Source organism: Gobio gobio (assembly GCF_949357685.1).
Source record: "Gobio gobio genome assembly, chromosome: 1".
NCBI lineage: Eukaryota > Metazoa > Chordata > Actinopteri > Cypriniformes > Gobionidae > Gobio > Gobio gobio.
Genome location: NC_137097.1, coordinates 947,167 through 963,229, shown reverse-complemented (window position 1 = coordinate 963,229; position 16,063 = coordinate 947,167).

The window sequence follows — 16,063 nt, the reverse complement described above, 5'->3', positions numbered from 1 at the left end:
ATGACATAAACAAATGCCACGTTATACACGACAGGAGGAGGTGGGGAGGTGGCGGGTTGCAAAGCAGCGAGCAGCTAGTAGTAAGAGCGAACTTGATCTGCTTTAAATAGGCGCCCTGATTTTAGCGTAGCCATTAGTAACGAGGGGAGTTGAAACAGCTGATGCAAATCAGCTGATGAGACAGTGTTGTTACCAATAGCGTTAGCAGCGTCTTGACTACTTGGCCTGCCAGAACTGACGCTGACGCTCAATTTTGTGTGTTAATAGTTAAGTCAGATTGTGTTTTTCTGTAATTGTCATTTAAATTGAGCTCACACCAAATTTTATGAATTATCAATGCAGATTTTTAAGAGGTGGTTTCCTGGACAGGGTTTAAATTATGCCAAGAGTAGGCCTAATCTAGTAAATCGCGAGTTAAAAAATTGTTGCCTGGAAAAAAGATTAAGCACAGATTACTAACACCTGGACTATGAGTCCTGAACTAAAATAAACTGGATTCATTTACAGTTTTATCTAATTGCTTACACACAATTTCTGAAAATATGGCTCCATTTCTTGTAACTCTACACACAAAACACACAACATGCAAAACATCAGACATCGCTTGCAAAAGCAACACTTTGTGCAAAACTATTTTAACTCTTCCAAAAATGTTGTTTTTGCATATATCTAACTACACACAAATATGCACAACTGAGGAATTTACAGTTGAACTGAAATCAACTGAACTGAATCAACACTGAAGTCACTTGAGCTGAATATTGACACTATATTGGCTTGTTAGAGCCGGTTTACTGCAGAATTTGTTTTGAACTTGTTACTGAAGCTGCTATGAAACAATATATTTTGTTGTATGCATATTCTTTCTTTCTCAAACCTTAGTTTTGATTTCTAAGTGATCAATTTATGTATAAGTGTTTTCACACATGATCATTGGCTGTATGGGTCCTCAGTAAATTAATGTGGCATTTAAATGGCAAAAGTTATTCTTGTCTCTATAACTTATGGCTTCCTAAAGACACGTTTATGGGTAAATAAAATATTAATAATATAAATAAAATGTATATCAAAACATATTTTAAATATAATGAAGTCATTTTATTATAGCACTCATCAGATGTTCCTGGAAACAAAACAGAGACAGAACAGTATAAACAAACTATACAACAAACTAAACACCAAATTACAAAAACATTATTATGTGAAAGTGAATAAAGTTGTGTGTGTGTGTGTTTTCAGTTATAAATATGTGCTGTGTAAATTAGCCTATATATACTTTTAGAAATTATATATAGCCTAACTTTAAAAAACAAACAATAACCCATATAGATAAATTATAATAATTGTATAATATTAAGCATTTACTTAATATACATTGTAACATTAGGCTACTTTACTCTAGCACAGTAGTCAGTTAAGCAATTAATTAATATCTTATATTAATATGTATGTAGCCTAGGCTACATCTAAAGGTAAGTCTGCTTTAAAAAAAAAATATTACACTTCGACATGTACAGAATGTGCGCGTTAAGAAACACGTTCAAATGTGTCTTCTTAACATGTTAAAACTGTGCGTCGACTGTGTGTGTATGCCTGTTACACGACCAGAATGTGCGTGTCTACACATACAAAAGAAACACGTAAAAAATTGCTGCTTGACGCGGACAAACAGTGCGTGTTAACACGATCACAAGTCACGCGTTTTGTATAAAGAGATTTGGCCCCGGGCGCGTTCCATAGTAGAGCCCTAGTCCAATCACGTGCGAGGTCGAGGCCATGACGCGTAGAAGACAAGCTTTAAACTTTTTTTTTTTTACATTTCCTGTTTTTTGCTGCTTTCCTTTTTCGTGATCAACAATGAAAGGACGGCGTCTTCAACTCTGCATGGCCAACTTTTTGGACTCATTTTCAGGAGGCTGTCTTCGTCTTCACAAATCTGAGGCAAACTGCAGGCGCTATGAACCACAGCATGGGTAATGTAACGTTACGATTTAAAGAATATGCTTTTATTCAGCTGAATAAGGAAATGGATGCGTTAATAGATCCGAGCTTAAAACTGCACATTTTGTTTACACAGACTATCCTCGCCTCAGAACGAAGCCGTGAGCTCTTATCTGCTTGGAGAGATTTCCACGAGTCCAGATTTAACCGCTGATCACGACGCCATTGTGTGTAAGTAAAACGTCTAATGTTTTTCTCATTCCTTGTTTAATTTTACCGTGACTGTTTTTATTAATACCAGTCTCATGTAATTGTTTTCCAGCTGCCTGTAAGACGTATTATGAATCGACACGCCGAAGCTTCAGATACAAACAACCTGAACTTACATCGCAGGCGGAAACTGCGAAGTTTAGCTCGGAGTCGATCAAGAAGAAAAAGGGTAAGATTTATTATATTAGATCCGTTTTTTGTCAATGTGAGTATTTTTCAGGTTACTTATTGTCTTTATGGATTATATTACAGTTGCTGGAAGCGAGACAAAGTGTGCTGGGTGAGGATGAGATGGACTGGAAGTGCGCGACCATTGAACTCATATCTGATGAGGATGAGGCATTGTTGACGGGGTGTCTGGATGGATTGTGCGGCCACCGCCATATACGCCTATGTTTCCCGAATGTTTTGGGCGCTTCTTTTTGACGTTTTTGGAGGACAACATAAGAGACATTACTGCTGCACTGTACATAGTTGTGTGTTTAACAATAAAGCTCTTTCTTTGAATAAACAGCACGGTCCGGGCAAATTTTCCCATATATTCCTTGATGGTATGAATAGTGTAGTTCATAGCACAATAACATTACTATAAAACATAAATTATTACAACATAAATTATATATTTATTATTATTATTGGGGTTTACATTTATAATGAGCCAGGGTGACCAATAATGATTGGTTTGCAGTGATCTGCCAACCAATCACGAGGGATTTTTCTTTTTTAAATGTAGTGGCTTCAGCCAATAGTGAGTGAGTAAATTTTTATGCTAATTAGAGGCGTCGCACCTCCGCGGGCTCTCTCAGCGGGGGGCTCTCCACCTACGTCATGGTTCGTTTACGACAATTTGTGGCACAGACGAATGCGACGTTCGCTGCCTCTAAATTGTCGAAAACTGGCGAAAATTAGGGAGATTTCCGGGAGTATACAGGCGTTTACGGGGTCGAAAATCCCACTTTTCATGCAGTGTTACATACGTAACCGAGACGTTTTCTGAATCAGGGTCGGCTGACTCTCATCTCCGCTTTAGCCTTGTGCGAGCCTCATTTCAAGCTTTCTATACATTTCTCATGTTTGTGAGGCAAGTATTTTCTGTTCATTTACGCTCCAGTTCATGTGCAATGCAAGTCATCCCACCGGCGCCTTCATATTGTCTGCTTTCTTCTCATTTATGAAATCCAGGCAATTGGTTGATGAAAAAATTTATCAATATTAAGATATCATTTTTTCAAAACGAAATTCACTTTAAAGAAATATTTCCACTAAACAAAATGGTCGAAAACATTTGTGTGACCCACTCCATGTCTCCCGATATTGTGCATCTTATGATATCTTACTCGTGCAGTTCACTGTCCATAATTAACATAGATTACATTTAAAAAATACCTTTATAATAGTCATATTTAAGCTTAAATATTAAACTAAATATGTTTTCTTTAGGCCTAATGACTACAACACGTTGCTTGGCTAAATTATAAAAAAATGTCCTTTATTATTAAAGTGCATAAGCCAATAAAAAAAGAGGATATTGGCTATTGATAAAGATATAGCGCCAGTAGTTATTACAGAACTATAGGTCTAAGAATTGTCTCTATACCTGGATGTTTGACAGTATTGATTATTCTTGTGATTGAAGGTTTGCAACAAATTGGCAAAAAAAAACTCGTTTGTGTGGGAAATCTTTTTTTAATCAACAATAAACCCGACCCCGACCCTCGTGAACAAACCTCCATGCAAATGATAGCTCTATGGTTTTCACAAACAATAATGTTCACAAAAGATTATAAAATAGTTTTATTTTTGCATATATGATTAAGGGAAAGGCGCATACACATATGCCCACTGAAAAAATACAAAACATGATGAAAGTCCAAATATCAGTCGCAATAGCGTTAAAAGACAGGACTCTTGAGGTGGATCGACATTCTACTACACAGGTCTTACCACATTTTAATGGGGCTGGGCTGTGTAGTAAAAGGAGAGGGTGGTTTGAATATTATAGAAAACGCCACTTTTTACGCCGTATTATGCAGATATTAACGCCGTTTCTATGGGGAAAACGCCATTGTTTTTACTACAGAACGCCGTAAATTGCGCCGTATTTTCGTCTAAAACGTCACAAATAACAGCATTTTCTGGTTTGGTTACTGAAGTTTGGATACAAAGTAAAGTTTCATAACTTAATTTTTTTAGGCTATTTAACCGTTGTAGCCGACTAGCGCTGACTTTGTTTGACTGAATTGTTTGCTCTATTTCTTTTACTTACAATTTAATAATGGTTATTCTTGTTCAGCTACAGTGTTTAAATAAATGGATTCACAAAAACGCTCACAATAATTTATAGATGGAACTGGAAAAAAATCAGTGCAAAAATACTTTAGTTTCAGACCTCACTTATTTCAAGAATATTACATTTGCATCAACTCTGACAGGTGGAAAGTAAACACAGTTAATAATTCACCACTAAAGCTGGGCATACACTGTGCGATTTCAGCAAGGTTAACTACTCACACTGTACGAGTAGATCGCATGCGATGGAAAGTGTAACACTTCAGCCCAGGAACAGTTCATCCCTCCACCATAGGGAGCCATTACCTGAGTTTTAGTGACACTTCCTGTTTGTAGTCTCACTTCCTGTTTGTAGCTTTATAAGCCATGTGCCTCTATGAACACATTGCAAAGTATTGCCAGTTTTCTGCCTTACCAAGCGTTTACTATTGCTATTGTCTTTATGTTCTGACCCTCTTGCCTGTTTACCGGATCTTCTCTCTGCCTATCGTTTGGAATTCGTTTGCTGTCTGCCTGCCCAGTATTGTTGCTGAACCTTGCCTGGACTTTGACTACGCCTTTTGCCTGTCGTCTTGCACTGTTTGATCATTTGATTGTTCCTTCCCAATAAATTACCTCTGCAACATGGATTCTGATCCGACTCCAGCTATGGCTTCATTACGGAATACTTCGCCCGACCTGAATCCAGCAGAGGTTACCCAGCTCAGAGCCAGGATTGCTTATCAAGGTGATGTACTGCATGAGTTTCAAGAACAACTTGTGAATCTTCAAGCCACTAATGAACATCTGACACGTTATATCCAGTCCATGCCTTCCCCACGCCCTGACACGGTAAGACTGGCACTGCCAGAAAAGTTTGATGGATCTGCAGACAAAAGGGTTTCTGAGGCAGTGTTCCATATATTTCACTCACCAATCCGACTCCTTTAACCAAGAAACAGCTAAATGTGCCTTCATGATGAGTTTACTGACTGGCAAGGCGTTGGAGTGGGCCACAGCAGTTTGGGATAATGATGAACAACTTCGCAAGTCCTTCACGTATTTCTCCCAACAGATTAGGGAAGTTTTTGAATACCCTGCAGGGGGTAGAGACATTTTTGTGCAGTTGAAACATTTACGCCAGGGGAAATTATGTGCAGCTGATTATGCAGTACAATTTCGCACCTTAACTGCACAAAGCGGGTGGAATGATGTTGCTCTCAAGTCAGTTTTCCGTGAAGGTTTGAATTCCACACTACAAGCTGAGCTGGCATGCAAGTATGACTCGTTAACCTTGTCTGAGTACATTACACTGAGCATAAAAATAGACAATCTCATTCGCAATCGGCCTCGGCCCAGTGCGTTCAGGCATTTCTCTACTACTGCCTCATCTCCTGTTACTTCATTAGCTGAACCGGTAGAACCCATGCAAATCGGACGTGCAAGGGTGCCTGAGGAGGAACGCCAACGCAGACGAGATTAGGGGTTATGTTTCTATTGTGGCCAACCCGGACATCTTTGTAACGCATGCCCAAGTAGGACCAGAGTCCCGGCGGGATCCTCTCAAGGGGTGAGCATCACTTTTGATTCAGTTTCCAGTAAAAATTTTGCTCTTCCAGTGACAATTTTTACGAAAGATAACCAATCATGTGTTCCAGGGTTAGTGGATTCAGGGGCGGCATTGAACCTCATTCATCATCAGACAGTTACCAGATTTAATATCCCTACAATACCATGCAATCCACCCATCCGTATCACAGCAGTAGATAATGCACCCATAGGCACCGGGCAGATTACCCATAAAACAATCCCTATCCAGATCCAAGTAGGACTTTTCCATGTTGAAACCATAACCCTCTATGTCATCATGTCTCCTCGTCACCCCATCATACTAGGTTACCCATGGTTGGTACTCCATGACCCACTGATCTCGTGGAAAGAAGGGGAATTGCTACGGTGGTCACCATTCTGTCAAGAGCATTGTCTATCCACCAGGTCCGTAGTACCATGCCTGACCACAAGTGTGGAGAGTCCCCAGACTAACATTCATACTCACATCCCCAGGGAGTATTCTGAACTCATGGAGGTATTTAGTAAAGAAAAGGCTGTTACCACCCACCGACCGTGGGACTGTGCCATAGACCTGCTACCAAATTCATCCCCCCCCCCAGAAGCAAGGCTTACCCTCTATCTCTTCCTGAGACACAGGCTATGGAGGATTACATCGAGGAGGCACTAGCATCGGGTTTCATCTGCCCCTCTACATCACCTGCTGCAGCTGGATTTTTCTTTGTTGAAAAGAAAGATGGTGGACTCCGGCCATGTATAGACTACAGGGGTCTGAATGCAGTCACAGTTAAGTACCGGTATCCCCTGCCATTAGTCCCATCTGCCTTAGAACAACTACGAGAAGCCAAGATTTTTACTAAGTTAGATCTCAGAAGTGCCTACAACCTGGTCCGTATCAAGGAAGGGGATGAGTGGAAGACTGCATTTATCACCACTAGGGGGCACTATGAGTACTTGGTCATGCCCTATGGCCTGGCCAACTCACCTTCAGTTTTTCAGTCACTTGTCAATGAAATTTTCAGAGACCTTCTCAACAGCTGTGTGATCGTCTACATTGATGATATCCTTATTTACTCGAAGACCAGGGATGAACACATTCAACAAGTCAAGACAGTGCTCAAACGTCTCCTCCACCATCAACTATATGTGAAGGCGGAAAAATGTGAGTTTCATACCACCACAATAACCTTCTTAGGCTATAACATCAGCCCCAAGGGAGTAGAGATGGATGAGTCCAAGATCAAGGCAGTCACTGAGTGGCCAGCTCCCACAACCATCAAGGAGCTACAAAGATTTCTTGGGTTTGCAAACTTTTATAGACTATTTATAAGGAACTACAGCACTGTTGCAGCCCCTCTCAATACATTACTCAGAGGAAGACCTAAGAAGTTGACATGGCCAGAGAATGCACAGAATGCTTTTAACAGACTCAAGTCCTGCTTCACCACTGCTCCCATCTTAAAACTTCCAGATCCAGGCCTCCCCTTCATAGTAGAAGTGGATGCTTCTGACAGCGGCATCGGAGCTGTACTTTCCCACCGTCATGGTTCTCCAGGTAAACTCCACCCATGTGCCTTTTTCTCTAGAAAGCTCACCCCTGCAGAAATGAATTATGATGTGGGAAACAAGGAATTGCTGTCCATCAAGTCTGCTCTAGAGGTGTGGAGACACTGGTTGGAGGGATCCAGGTACCCATTTCAAGTCATCACAGACCACAAGAACTTGGAATATATCAAGAATGCCAAGAGAATGAATCCACGACAGGCCAGGTGGGCGCTTTTCTTTACCAGATTCAATTTCACAGTTACTTATTGTCCAGGCAGCAAGAATAGCAAAGCAGATGCCCAGACTACAACGCTGGTACGTAACTCTTTCTGGTGGCCCACTCTTCACCATGATGTGACTGAATATGTCAATGCCTGCCATGTCTGTGCACAAGTTAGAACTCCGCGGCAACTCCCTGCAGGGCTGTTGGAACCTCTGCCCATCCCTCAACGACCATGGTCCAACTTGGCAGTAGACTTCATCACTGATCTCCCCAATTCCAATGGTTTCACTACCATCTGTGTCACAGTTGATCGTTTTTCTAAGTCATGTCGTTTGATCCCCAGGAAAGGTCTACCCACAGCCATGGAAACGGCAGAGGCTCTGTTCAACCAGGTTTTCAGGGTGTATGGACTCCCTGATGACATTGTCACTGACCGGGGACCACAGTTCACCTCACGGTTATGGAAGGCCTTTTGTCGTCAGTTAAATATCAACTGATTATTCAAGATTATTTTTATCTTATTTTTATCTTATTTCCTATTTTTATCTTTTACTTGATTTATTTATAATTCTACTTATGTTAATACTTTTTATTCTAATTTTATTCTATTTCTATTTTAATTTCTTGTAACTGTTATTTGCACTGTCCATGGAGCGGACCTGTTTACATTTCACTGCCAGTTGTATATTGTGTATATAACTGTGTATGTGACAAATAAAACTCTTGAATCTTGAATCTTGAAATATCAATGTCAGTTTAACCTCTGGCTATCACCCTCAGGCCAATGGTCAAGTGGAAAGAGTGAACCAGGAAATTGGACGCTACTTGCGCACCTACTGTAGTCGTGAACAGCATCAGTGGAGCACTTTCCTGCCATGGGTTGAGTATGCCCAAAACTCCCTCACACATTCATCCACAGGACTAACCCCGTTTCAGTGTGTTCTGGGTTATCAGCCGCCACTGTTCCCTTGGTCGGGAGAACCGTCAGAGGTGCCGGCGGTGGATGACTGGATTAGGAGGAGTGAGAGGGTGTGGGACAGCGCACATGTCCGGCTTCAACGAGCTATCAGGAGACAGAAAATTACGGCCGACCGTAGGAGGTGTCCCCACCCCGATTACCAGCCTGGCCAGATGGTATGGCTTTCTACGAGGGATCTACGTCTGCGGCTACGTAGCAGGAAGCTCAGTATCTTAAAGGGACCCACGTACCTTGGACTAAGACAAATCAACCCCGTTACCTATAGACTAGAGCTTCCTGCTGATTATCGCATCTCCCCTTCCTTCCATGTCTCCCTCCTGAAACCTGCACCTTCTGAAACTATGACTACTGAATCTACACCACCCCCACCATTGGAGATCGAGGGATCCCCTGCCTATCTCGTCCGGGAGATCCTAGATTCTAGAAGGAGGGCTAATCGGTTACATTACCTTGTGGACTGGGAGGGATATGGCCCCGAGGAGAAATCCTGGGTAACAGCCTCAGACATTCTGGATCCCTCACTCGTCAGTGACTTCCATCGTAATCACCCAGACCGAACGGCACCCAGACCTAGGGGACGGCCCAGGAAAAGAACACCGGGAGGTGTTCCTAGAGGGGGGAAATCTGTAACACTTCAGCCCAGGAACAGTTCATCCCTCCACCAGTGGGAGCCATCACCTGAGTTTTAGTGACACTTCCTGTTTGTAGTCTCACTTCCTGTTTGTAGCTTTATAAGCCATGTGCCTCTATGAACACATTGCGAAGTATTGCCAGTTTTCTGCCTTACCAAGCGTTTACTATTGCTATTGTCTTTATGTTCTGACCCTCTTGCCTGTTTACCGGATCTTCTCTCTGCCTATCGTTTGGAATTCGTTTGTTGTCTGCCTGCCCAGTATTGTTGCTGAACCTTGCCTGGACTTTGACTACGCCTTTTGCCTGTCGTCTTGCACTGTTTGATCATTTGATTGTTCCTTCTCAATAAATTACCTCTGCAACATGGATTCTGATCCGACTCCAGCTATGGCTTCATTACAGAAAGCCAAATCTCACAATTTATGTGCTCACACTGTGCGGTGCGATCGTCGAGCGCGACTTGTCTGCTCACACTGTACCAGTGAAATATGCGCAATAAAACCCCCATGCCTAGTGCGACAATAGACCATGGTGTAGGTTATAATAGAGAGATAGCCTATCAAATGCATCAGCTATCGATATCAAGAGGATTTAGGGGGAGAACAGTTTGTCCAATATCAACAAATAAAATCTATAGTTAATCCAAGATCAACATAATCAATAACCGACTTCATCCCTCTCAGTTAATAGAAGACATAATGAATATCATTAACTCCAACAAATTAATTTCCAAACTACATTATATCAAATAATGATGCAACAATTATAACACTCATGACTGGTTTACAATATTATAGATATAATAACCGCTCAGAGCAGGCCTAGAACCCTGGTCTCCAGAGACTGGTGCGCTAATAAGGACTAAAAACCACAGCCGTTAACATTAGACTGGCTTACAATATTATAAACACATACGGAGGAAAACAGAAGATATAATAACCGCTCAGAGCAGGCCTAGAACCTGGGTCTCCAGAGACTGGAGCGCTAACAAGAACTAAACACCACAGCCGTTAATATTAGACTGGCTTACAATATTATAAACACACACAGAGGAAAACAGAAGATTTAATAACCGCTCAGAGCGGGCCTAGAACCCGGGTCTCCAGAGACTGGTGCGCTAACAAGAACTAAACACCACAGCCGTTAATATTAGACTGGCTTACAATATCATAAACACACACAGAGGAAAACAGAAGATATAATAACCTCTCAGAGCGGGGCTAGAACCCGGGTCTCCAGAGACTGGTGCGCTAACAAGGACTAAACACCACAGCCGTTAATATTAGACTGGCTTACAATATTATAAACACATACAGAGGAAAACAGAAGATATAATAACCGTTCAGAGCGGGCCTAGAACCCTGGTCTCCAGAGACTGGAGCGCTAACAAGAACTAAACACCACAGCCGTTAATATTAGACTGGCTTACAATATCATAAACACACACAGAGGAAAACAGAAGATATAATAACCTCTCAGAGCGGGGCTAGAACCCGGGTCTCCAGAGACTGGTGCGCTAACAAGGACTAAACACCACAGCCGTTAATATTAGACTGGCTTACAATATTATAAACACATACAGAGGAAAACAGAAGATATAATAACCGTTCAGAGCGGGCCTAGAACCCTGGTCTCCAGAGACTGGTGCGCTAACAAGAACTAAACACCACAGCCGTTAATATTAGACTGGCTTACAATATTATAAACACACACAGAGGAAAACAGAAGATATAATAACTGCTCTGAGTGGGCCTCGAACCCGGGTCTCCAGAGACTGGAGCGCTAACAAGAACTAAACACCGCAACCGTTAATATTAGACTGGCTTACAATATTAAAAACACATACAGAGGAAAACAGAAGATATAATAACCGCTCAGAGCGGGCCTAGAACCCGGGTCTCCAGAGACTGGTGCGCTAACAAGAACTAAACACCACAGCCATTAATATTAGACTGGCTTACAATATCATAAACACACACAGAGGAAAACAGAAGATATAATAACCGCTCAGAGCGGGGCTAGAACCCGGGTCTCCAGCGACTGGTGCGCTAACAAGGACTAAACACCACAGCCGTTAATATTAGACTGGCTTACAATATCATAAACACACAGAGAGGGAAACAAAAGATATAATAACCGCTCAGAGCGGGGCTAGAACCCGGGTCTCCAGAGACTGGAGCGCTAACAAGGACTAAACACCGCAGCCATTAATATTAGACTGGCTTACAATATCATAAACACATATCCCACATCAGAGTCCTGCATGGGGTGACCCGCGAATATTGCTGAAATGGGTGAAAAACATCCCATCTGTGTCGGATACTGGTGCGGTGCAGGTCGGGTCGGACAAGGGAGAAATATGGGGTGTAAAAACGGATCTAAACACGGGTTTAAAACAGTCACATGCAAACGAATATAAATAAAAATATATGCATATTTTTAGGAACACATTGAAAAAAATATGCATTGCCTGTATTTCAAGTTGATAAAACAATTTCAAATCCATATCAGTTTATTTGCGACCACGCGCGATCTGCCTGCACTGCAGCCGTCGAGATGGATCCTGAGGAGTTGAAGAAAAGATTGTATATTGGATAGCCGCAAACTTCATCGCTGAGGAAGCACACAGATAACTGTGGAAACAAACCAAGCACACGCAGTTCTATCAAACCGTATTTTTCAAAAGGGGACAGAACTGAATGTGCCTCGTAGAGATGATAAGGACACATAACCATGTTTGACAGCTTCGGCTTAAGTTGTCCTTGTGTTCATGGTCTGGTAATAACTTTTGTATGCTGACAATAAACATTTTTGTAAGTGTGTCTATAATAGGGTTGCCACCTTCAGTGTGGCAAAATAAGGAACACCCATTCGTTTATTTCTAAAGAACTCTTTAGAGTTTATTTGGTGCACTTTAAAGGGATAGTTCACCCAAAATGAAAATTCTGTCATCATTTACTCGCCCTCATGATGTCCAAACCTGTATGAGTTTCTTTGTTTTGCACAAAAGAAGATATTAAGAAGAAAGTTTGTACTCAGGCTGCTTTGGGGGCACCATTGGCTTCCATAGTAATCTTCCAATGTGTTCAACATAACAAAGAAATGTATACATGTTTGGAACAACTTGAGGGTGAGTAAATGATGACAGAATTTTCATTTTTGGGTGAACTGTATGGTGGCCGAGACAGCTCAACACGCTGCAAATGAAGAAAGCACCAGTAAATAAAGAAAACATCTTCATCAGTTTGACAACACATGCGCTGCAAAAGTTCACAACACATGCAAATTCAAAAACGCGCTGCAAAGTCCACAACACATGCAAATTCAAAAACGCGCTGCAAAGTTCACAACACATGCAAATTCAAAAACGCGCTGCAAAGTCCACAACACATGCAAATACAAAAACGCGCTGCAAATAACACCGACCACAACGGAAATGTTTCAAGGGGACCCCTTTGAGTGACGAACCCCTACTGGGACTTGCTTACCTGTTTACTCGCCAGTCGCCAATGTTGTCACTGACCTGAAAGGTGAGTTTTTTTTGGTTTATTTAAACATCCTGAACGTATGATTGCCTGGTCTTTTTTATATTATTAGCCTAAATAATCGGACACGGTACACAATTAAATGTGAAACATTATTTTAATGGGAACACGCAAGTAAAAATACCAGTAGGTTTTTCCAACATGATTAATAAAATTACTTTTTGTCATATGTGTTTTATTGGTTAACAATATAAATAACCTTAATGGCGATTTAAGTAATTAAACCCTGACTGGAGGATACTACAGTAGGCATTGCTACATAAAAATAGCCTATTTCTCAGTCCCATTGACTTTTTCTAATGATTCTTGAGCTATATTTCCTTTGCAGTGAGTAACTTCAATACATGTATAAACTCAATACATGTTTGGGTAACTAAGGGCTTCTCTTACATCTGCATTTTTCCTCTGCTGTGAGAAGGTCTATATCACAGGCATTTGCTTAGTTACATGTCAATATCTTTAAGCACTAAGCAGTCACTTAGTTCCTTTCTTAGGTTATGTATTGTCCATATTGTGTACTCGAATTGGATGGACCTATTGGATGCTTTTGTGGTTCGTGCGGTAGCAACATTCAATTTTTGGCAGCTTTTCTACAGAATGGTAAGCTGTCCAAAAAAATACACAAAAATACACCACGATAAACCCACACAGTTGGTTACGATTATTTTAGCTCTTTAACCCTCCTATAATGCCGTGGGTCAATATGACCCATTTCCACTTTTGAGTTCACTTTCTGAAATAATGGTTAATGTCTTTTTTAACTCCTTGAAATTATTTAACATAATTTTGGGTCATGAACTTGCATGCAAGTTATGGACACAATGTGTTATGAAAAGTCTGAACAAATTTTTTGTGCAACAATTATGTTTAGAGTCATTCTGACCCTAACACTTTAAAATTCATAGGTACTTGCACATACCCAAAATAAATAAAAAAATCCTTGATGTACGTTGTTGTTATGTCTTGCTGCAATGTGAAGGTTAAAGGGAGCATTTCCTCTTCACATTTCATAATTGCGTACACACACAATCACATATTAATTTATTAAGAAGTTCAACCAGGTTATAGTATGACATACATAACTAGTGTGACATACAGAACTAAAAACAAATACATTGCACGTTCCCCCAACATCAGCATAAACGTCCCGATATGACCTAACTGTAAAAAGTGGTAAGCTTAAGTGCCAGTCCAATGCCAGTTGTTTGTGCCTTTTACTACCTGGATTTGTCCACAAATTGAGCAGATTAAATGCATACACTTTTCAAACTGTATCAAACAGTTGGCCTCTTTATTTCTTTGTTACTGCTGCTAATATATTTTTATGTTTAAGATTTGTGGATTTCTGCATTACTAATGACACTGTTCTCTTTTCCCTTCAGGCCCAGGAACTGTGTCAGATGAACTCACAGAGGCAGGCCTAATCCAGCAATATTTCTCAGAGGGCCACACATATGATGTGGTACTTGATTTTCTTAAAACAAAGCATAACATTTTCCTGAGTCTGAGCACCTTAAAGAGAAGGCTAAGGAATGCAGGCCTAACAAGGAGAACAGACTATACTCCCATTGACACATGAACTGACTGGCTCTGGTCAGCTTTTAGGCTACAGAGCTCTGTGGCAGACATTGCGACAGAAGTATTACCTGACAGTTAAAAGGGACGATGTAATGCATGCAATTCGGAGACTGGATCCATCTGGAGTTCAACTTCGCCATAGACACAGATTTGTCCGAAGAGGGTACTTTACAGCAGGACCAAACCAAGTGTGGCATGTCGATGGGTATGATAAGCTGAAACCATTTGGTGTTGCCATCAGTGGCTGCATTGATGGGTTTTCAAGGAAAAGTGATGTGGCTCAGAAGTGGCAGCTCTAATAACGACCCAGTGGTAATTGCTTACTATTACCTCCAGTGTGTATCTGACTTCGGGCTTCCAGCACGCCTTCGCACAGACTGTGGGACAGAAAATGGCACTATGGCAGCCATTCATTGTGCATTAAGAGCACAGCATACAGATGACTTTGCTGGAGCCCACAGTCACATGTATGGCACATCAACGGCAAATCAACGAATCGAAAGTTGGTGGTCCTTTTTCAGAAAGCAAAGGTACAAGCCTTTTAAGATAATTTAAAAAATGTAATTCAATTTAGTCATTTTAGTACTATTTAGTCACTTTTTTGTCACATGACAAGAGGATTTCAGTTGTTAACAACATGTATTATATGTGAATAACACTAGATAAAAATGAAAATTTAATGAAAATCTTTTTTCCTGACGCTATATATATATGAATGGGCTCTATCCACCAGTCAACTGGAAAACAGCTGTTGAGAATTACATAACACTCAAAAATATGTCAGGACTTTAAAAGTCCAAAGAACAACTTTATTTTTTTCACTGCATAAATCAGTGTTTTACTGTACATCAATGATTGAAACAGTATATAAGAAAATCTCAAGTTGTGTGCAAAGAACATGCCATGCATTTCTGTAAAAAAAAAAAAAAAAAAAAAAAAAAAAAAATTGAGCTGAGCGTTCCTTTTTTTAAATGAGTGGCTTGAAACGTTCAAATATAACAACTTAAAATAAATTATACAAACATGCCTGCATTTCAAAATAGGAAAGAACAAAGTGGCACATTTGCAACATTTCAATAAAACTTAACTCGTACCTAAACTCCAGTATATCAGAGAAAGATGTTTAGCTTCAAGGAAGACCAAACCCAGGGGAGTTTTGCATGCCATAATCCATGGCTTCTTGAAACTCTTCATAACTGGGTAAGATTGGAATCTTGATTGTATTTGTACATACATTTGCCATGGGAAAGCGTGAGCTCTTTTGAAAAACTAGCTTTGGCTGTGGCTGTATTGCTGCAGGAGGAACTTCTTTCAGTCCAGTCCCAAACATAAGCACGTCCTCCAAGGAAGGACTAGCCAATTTTTCTAGGGGGAGCAAAAGAAAAAATGTTAGACATGTTTTCTATTTTATTATTTTGGTACTTTAGATCTATTTGCTGTAGTGATAATTCAGCACATTCCTTATAATTCTAACCATATATAATACCTTCCAGGTAGAGCAGATAATCTTGC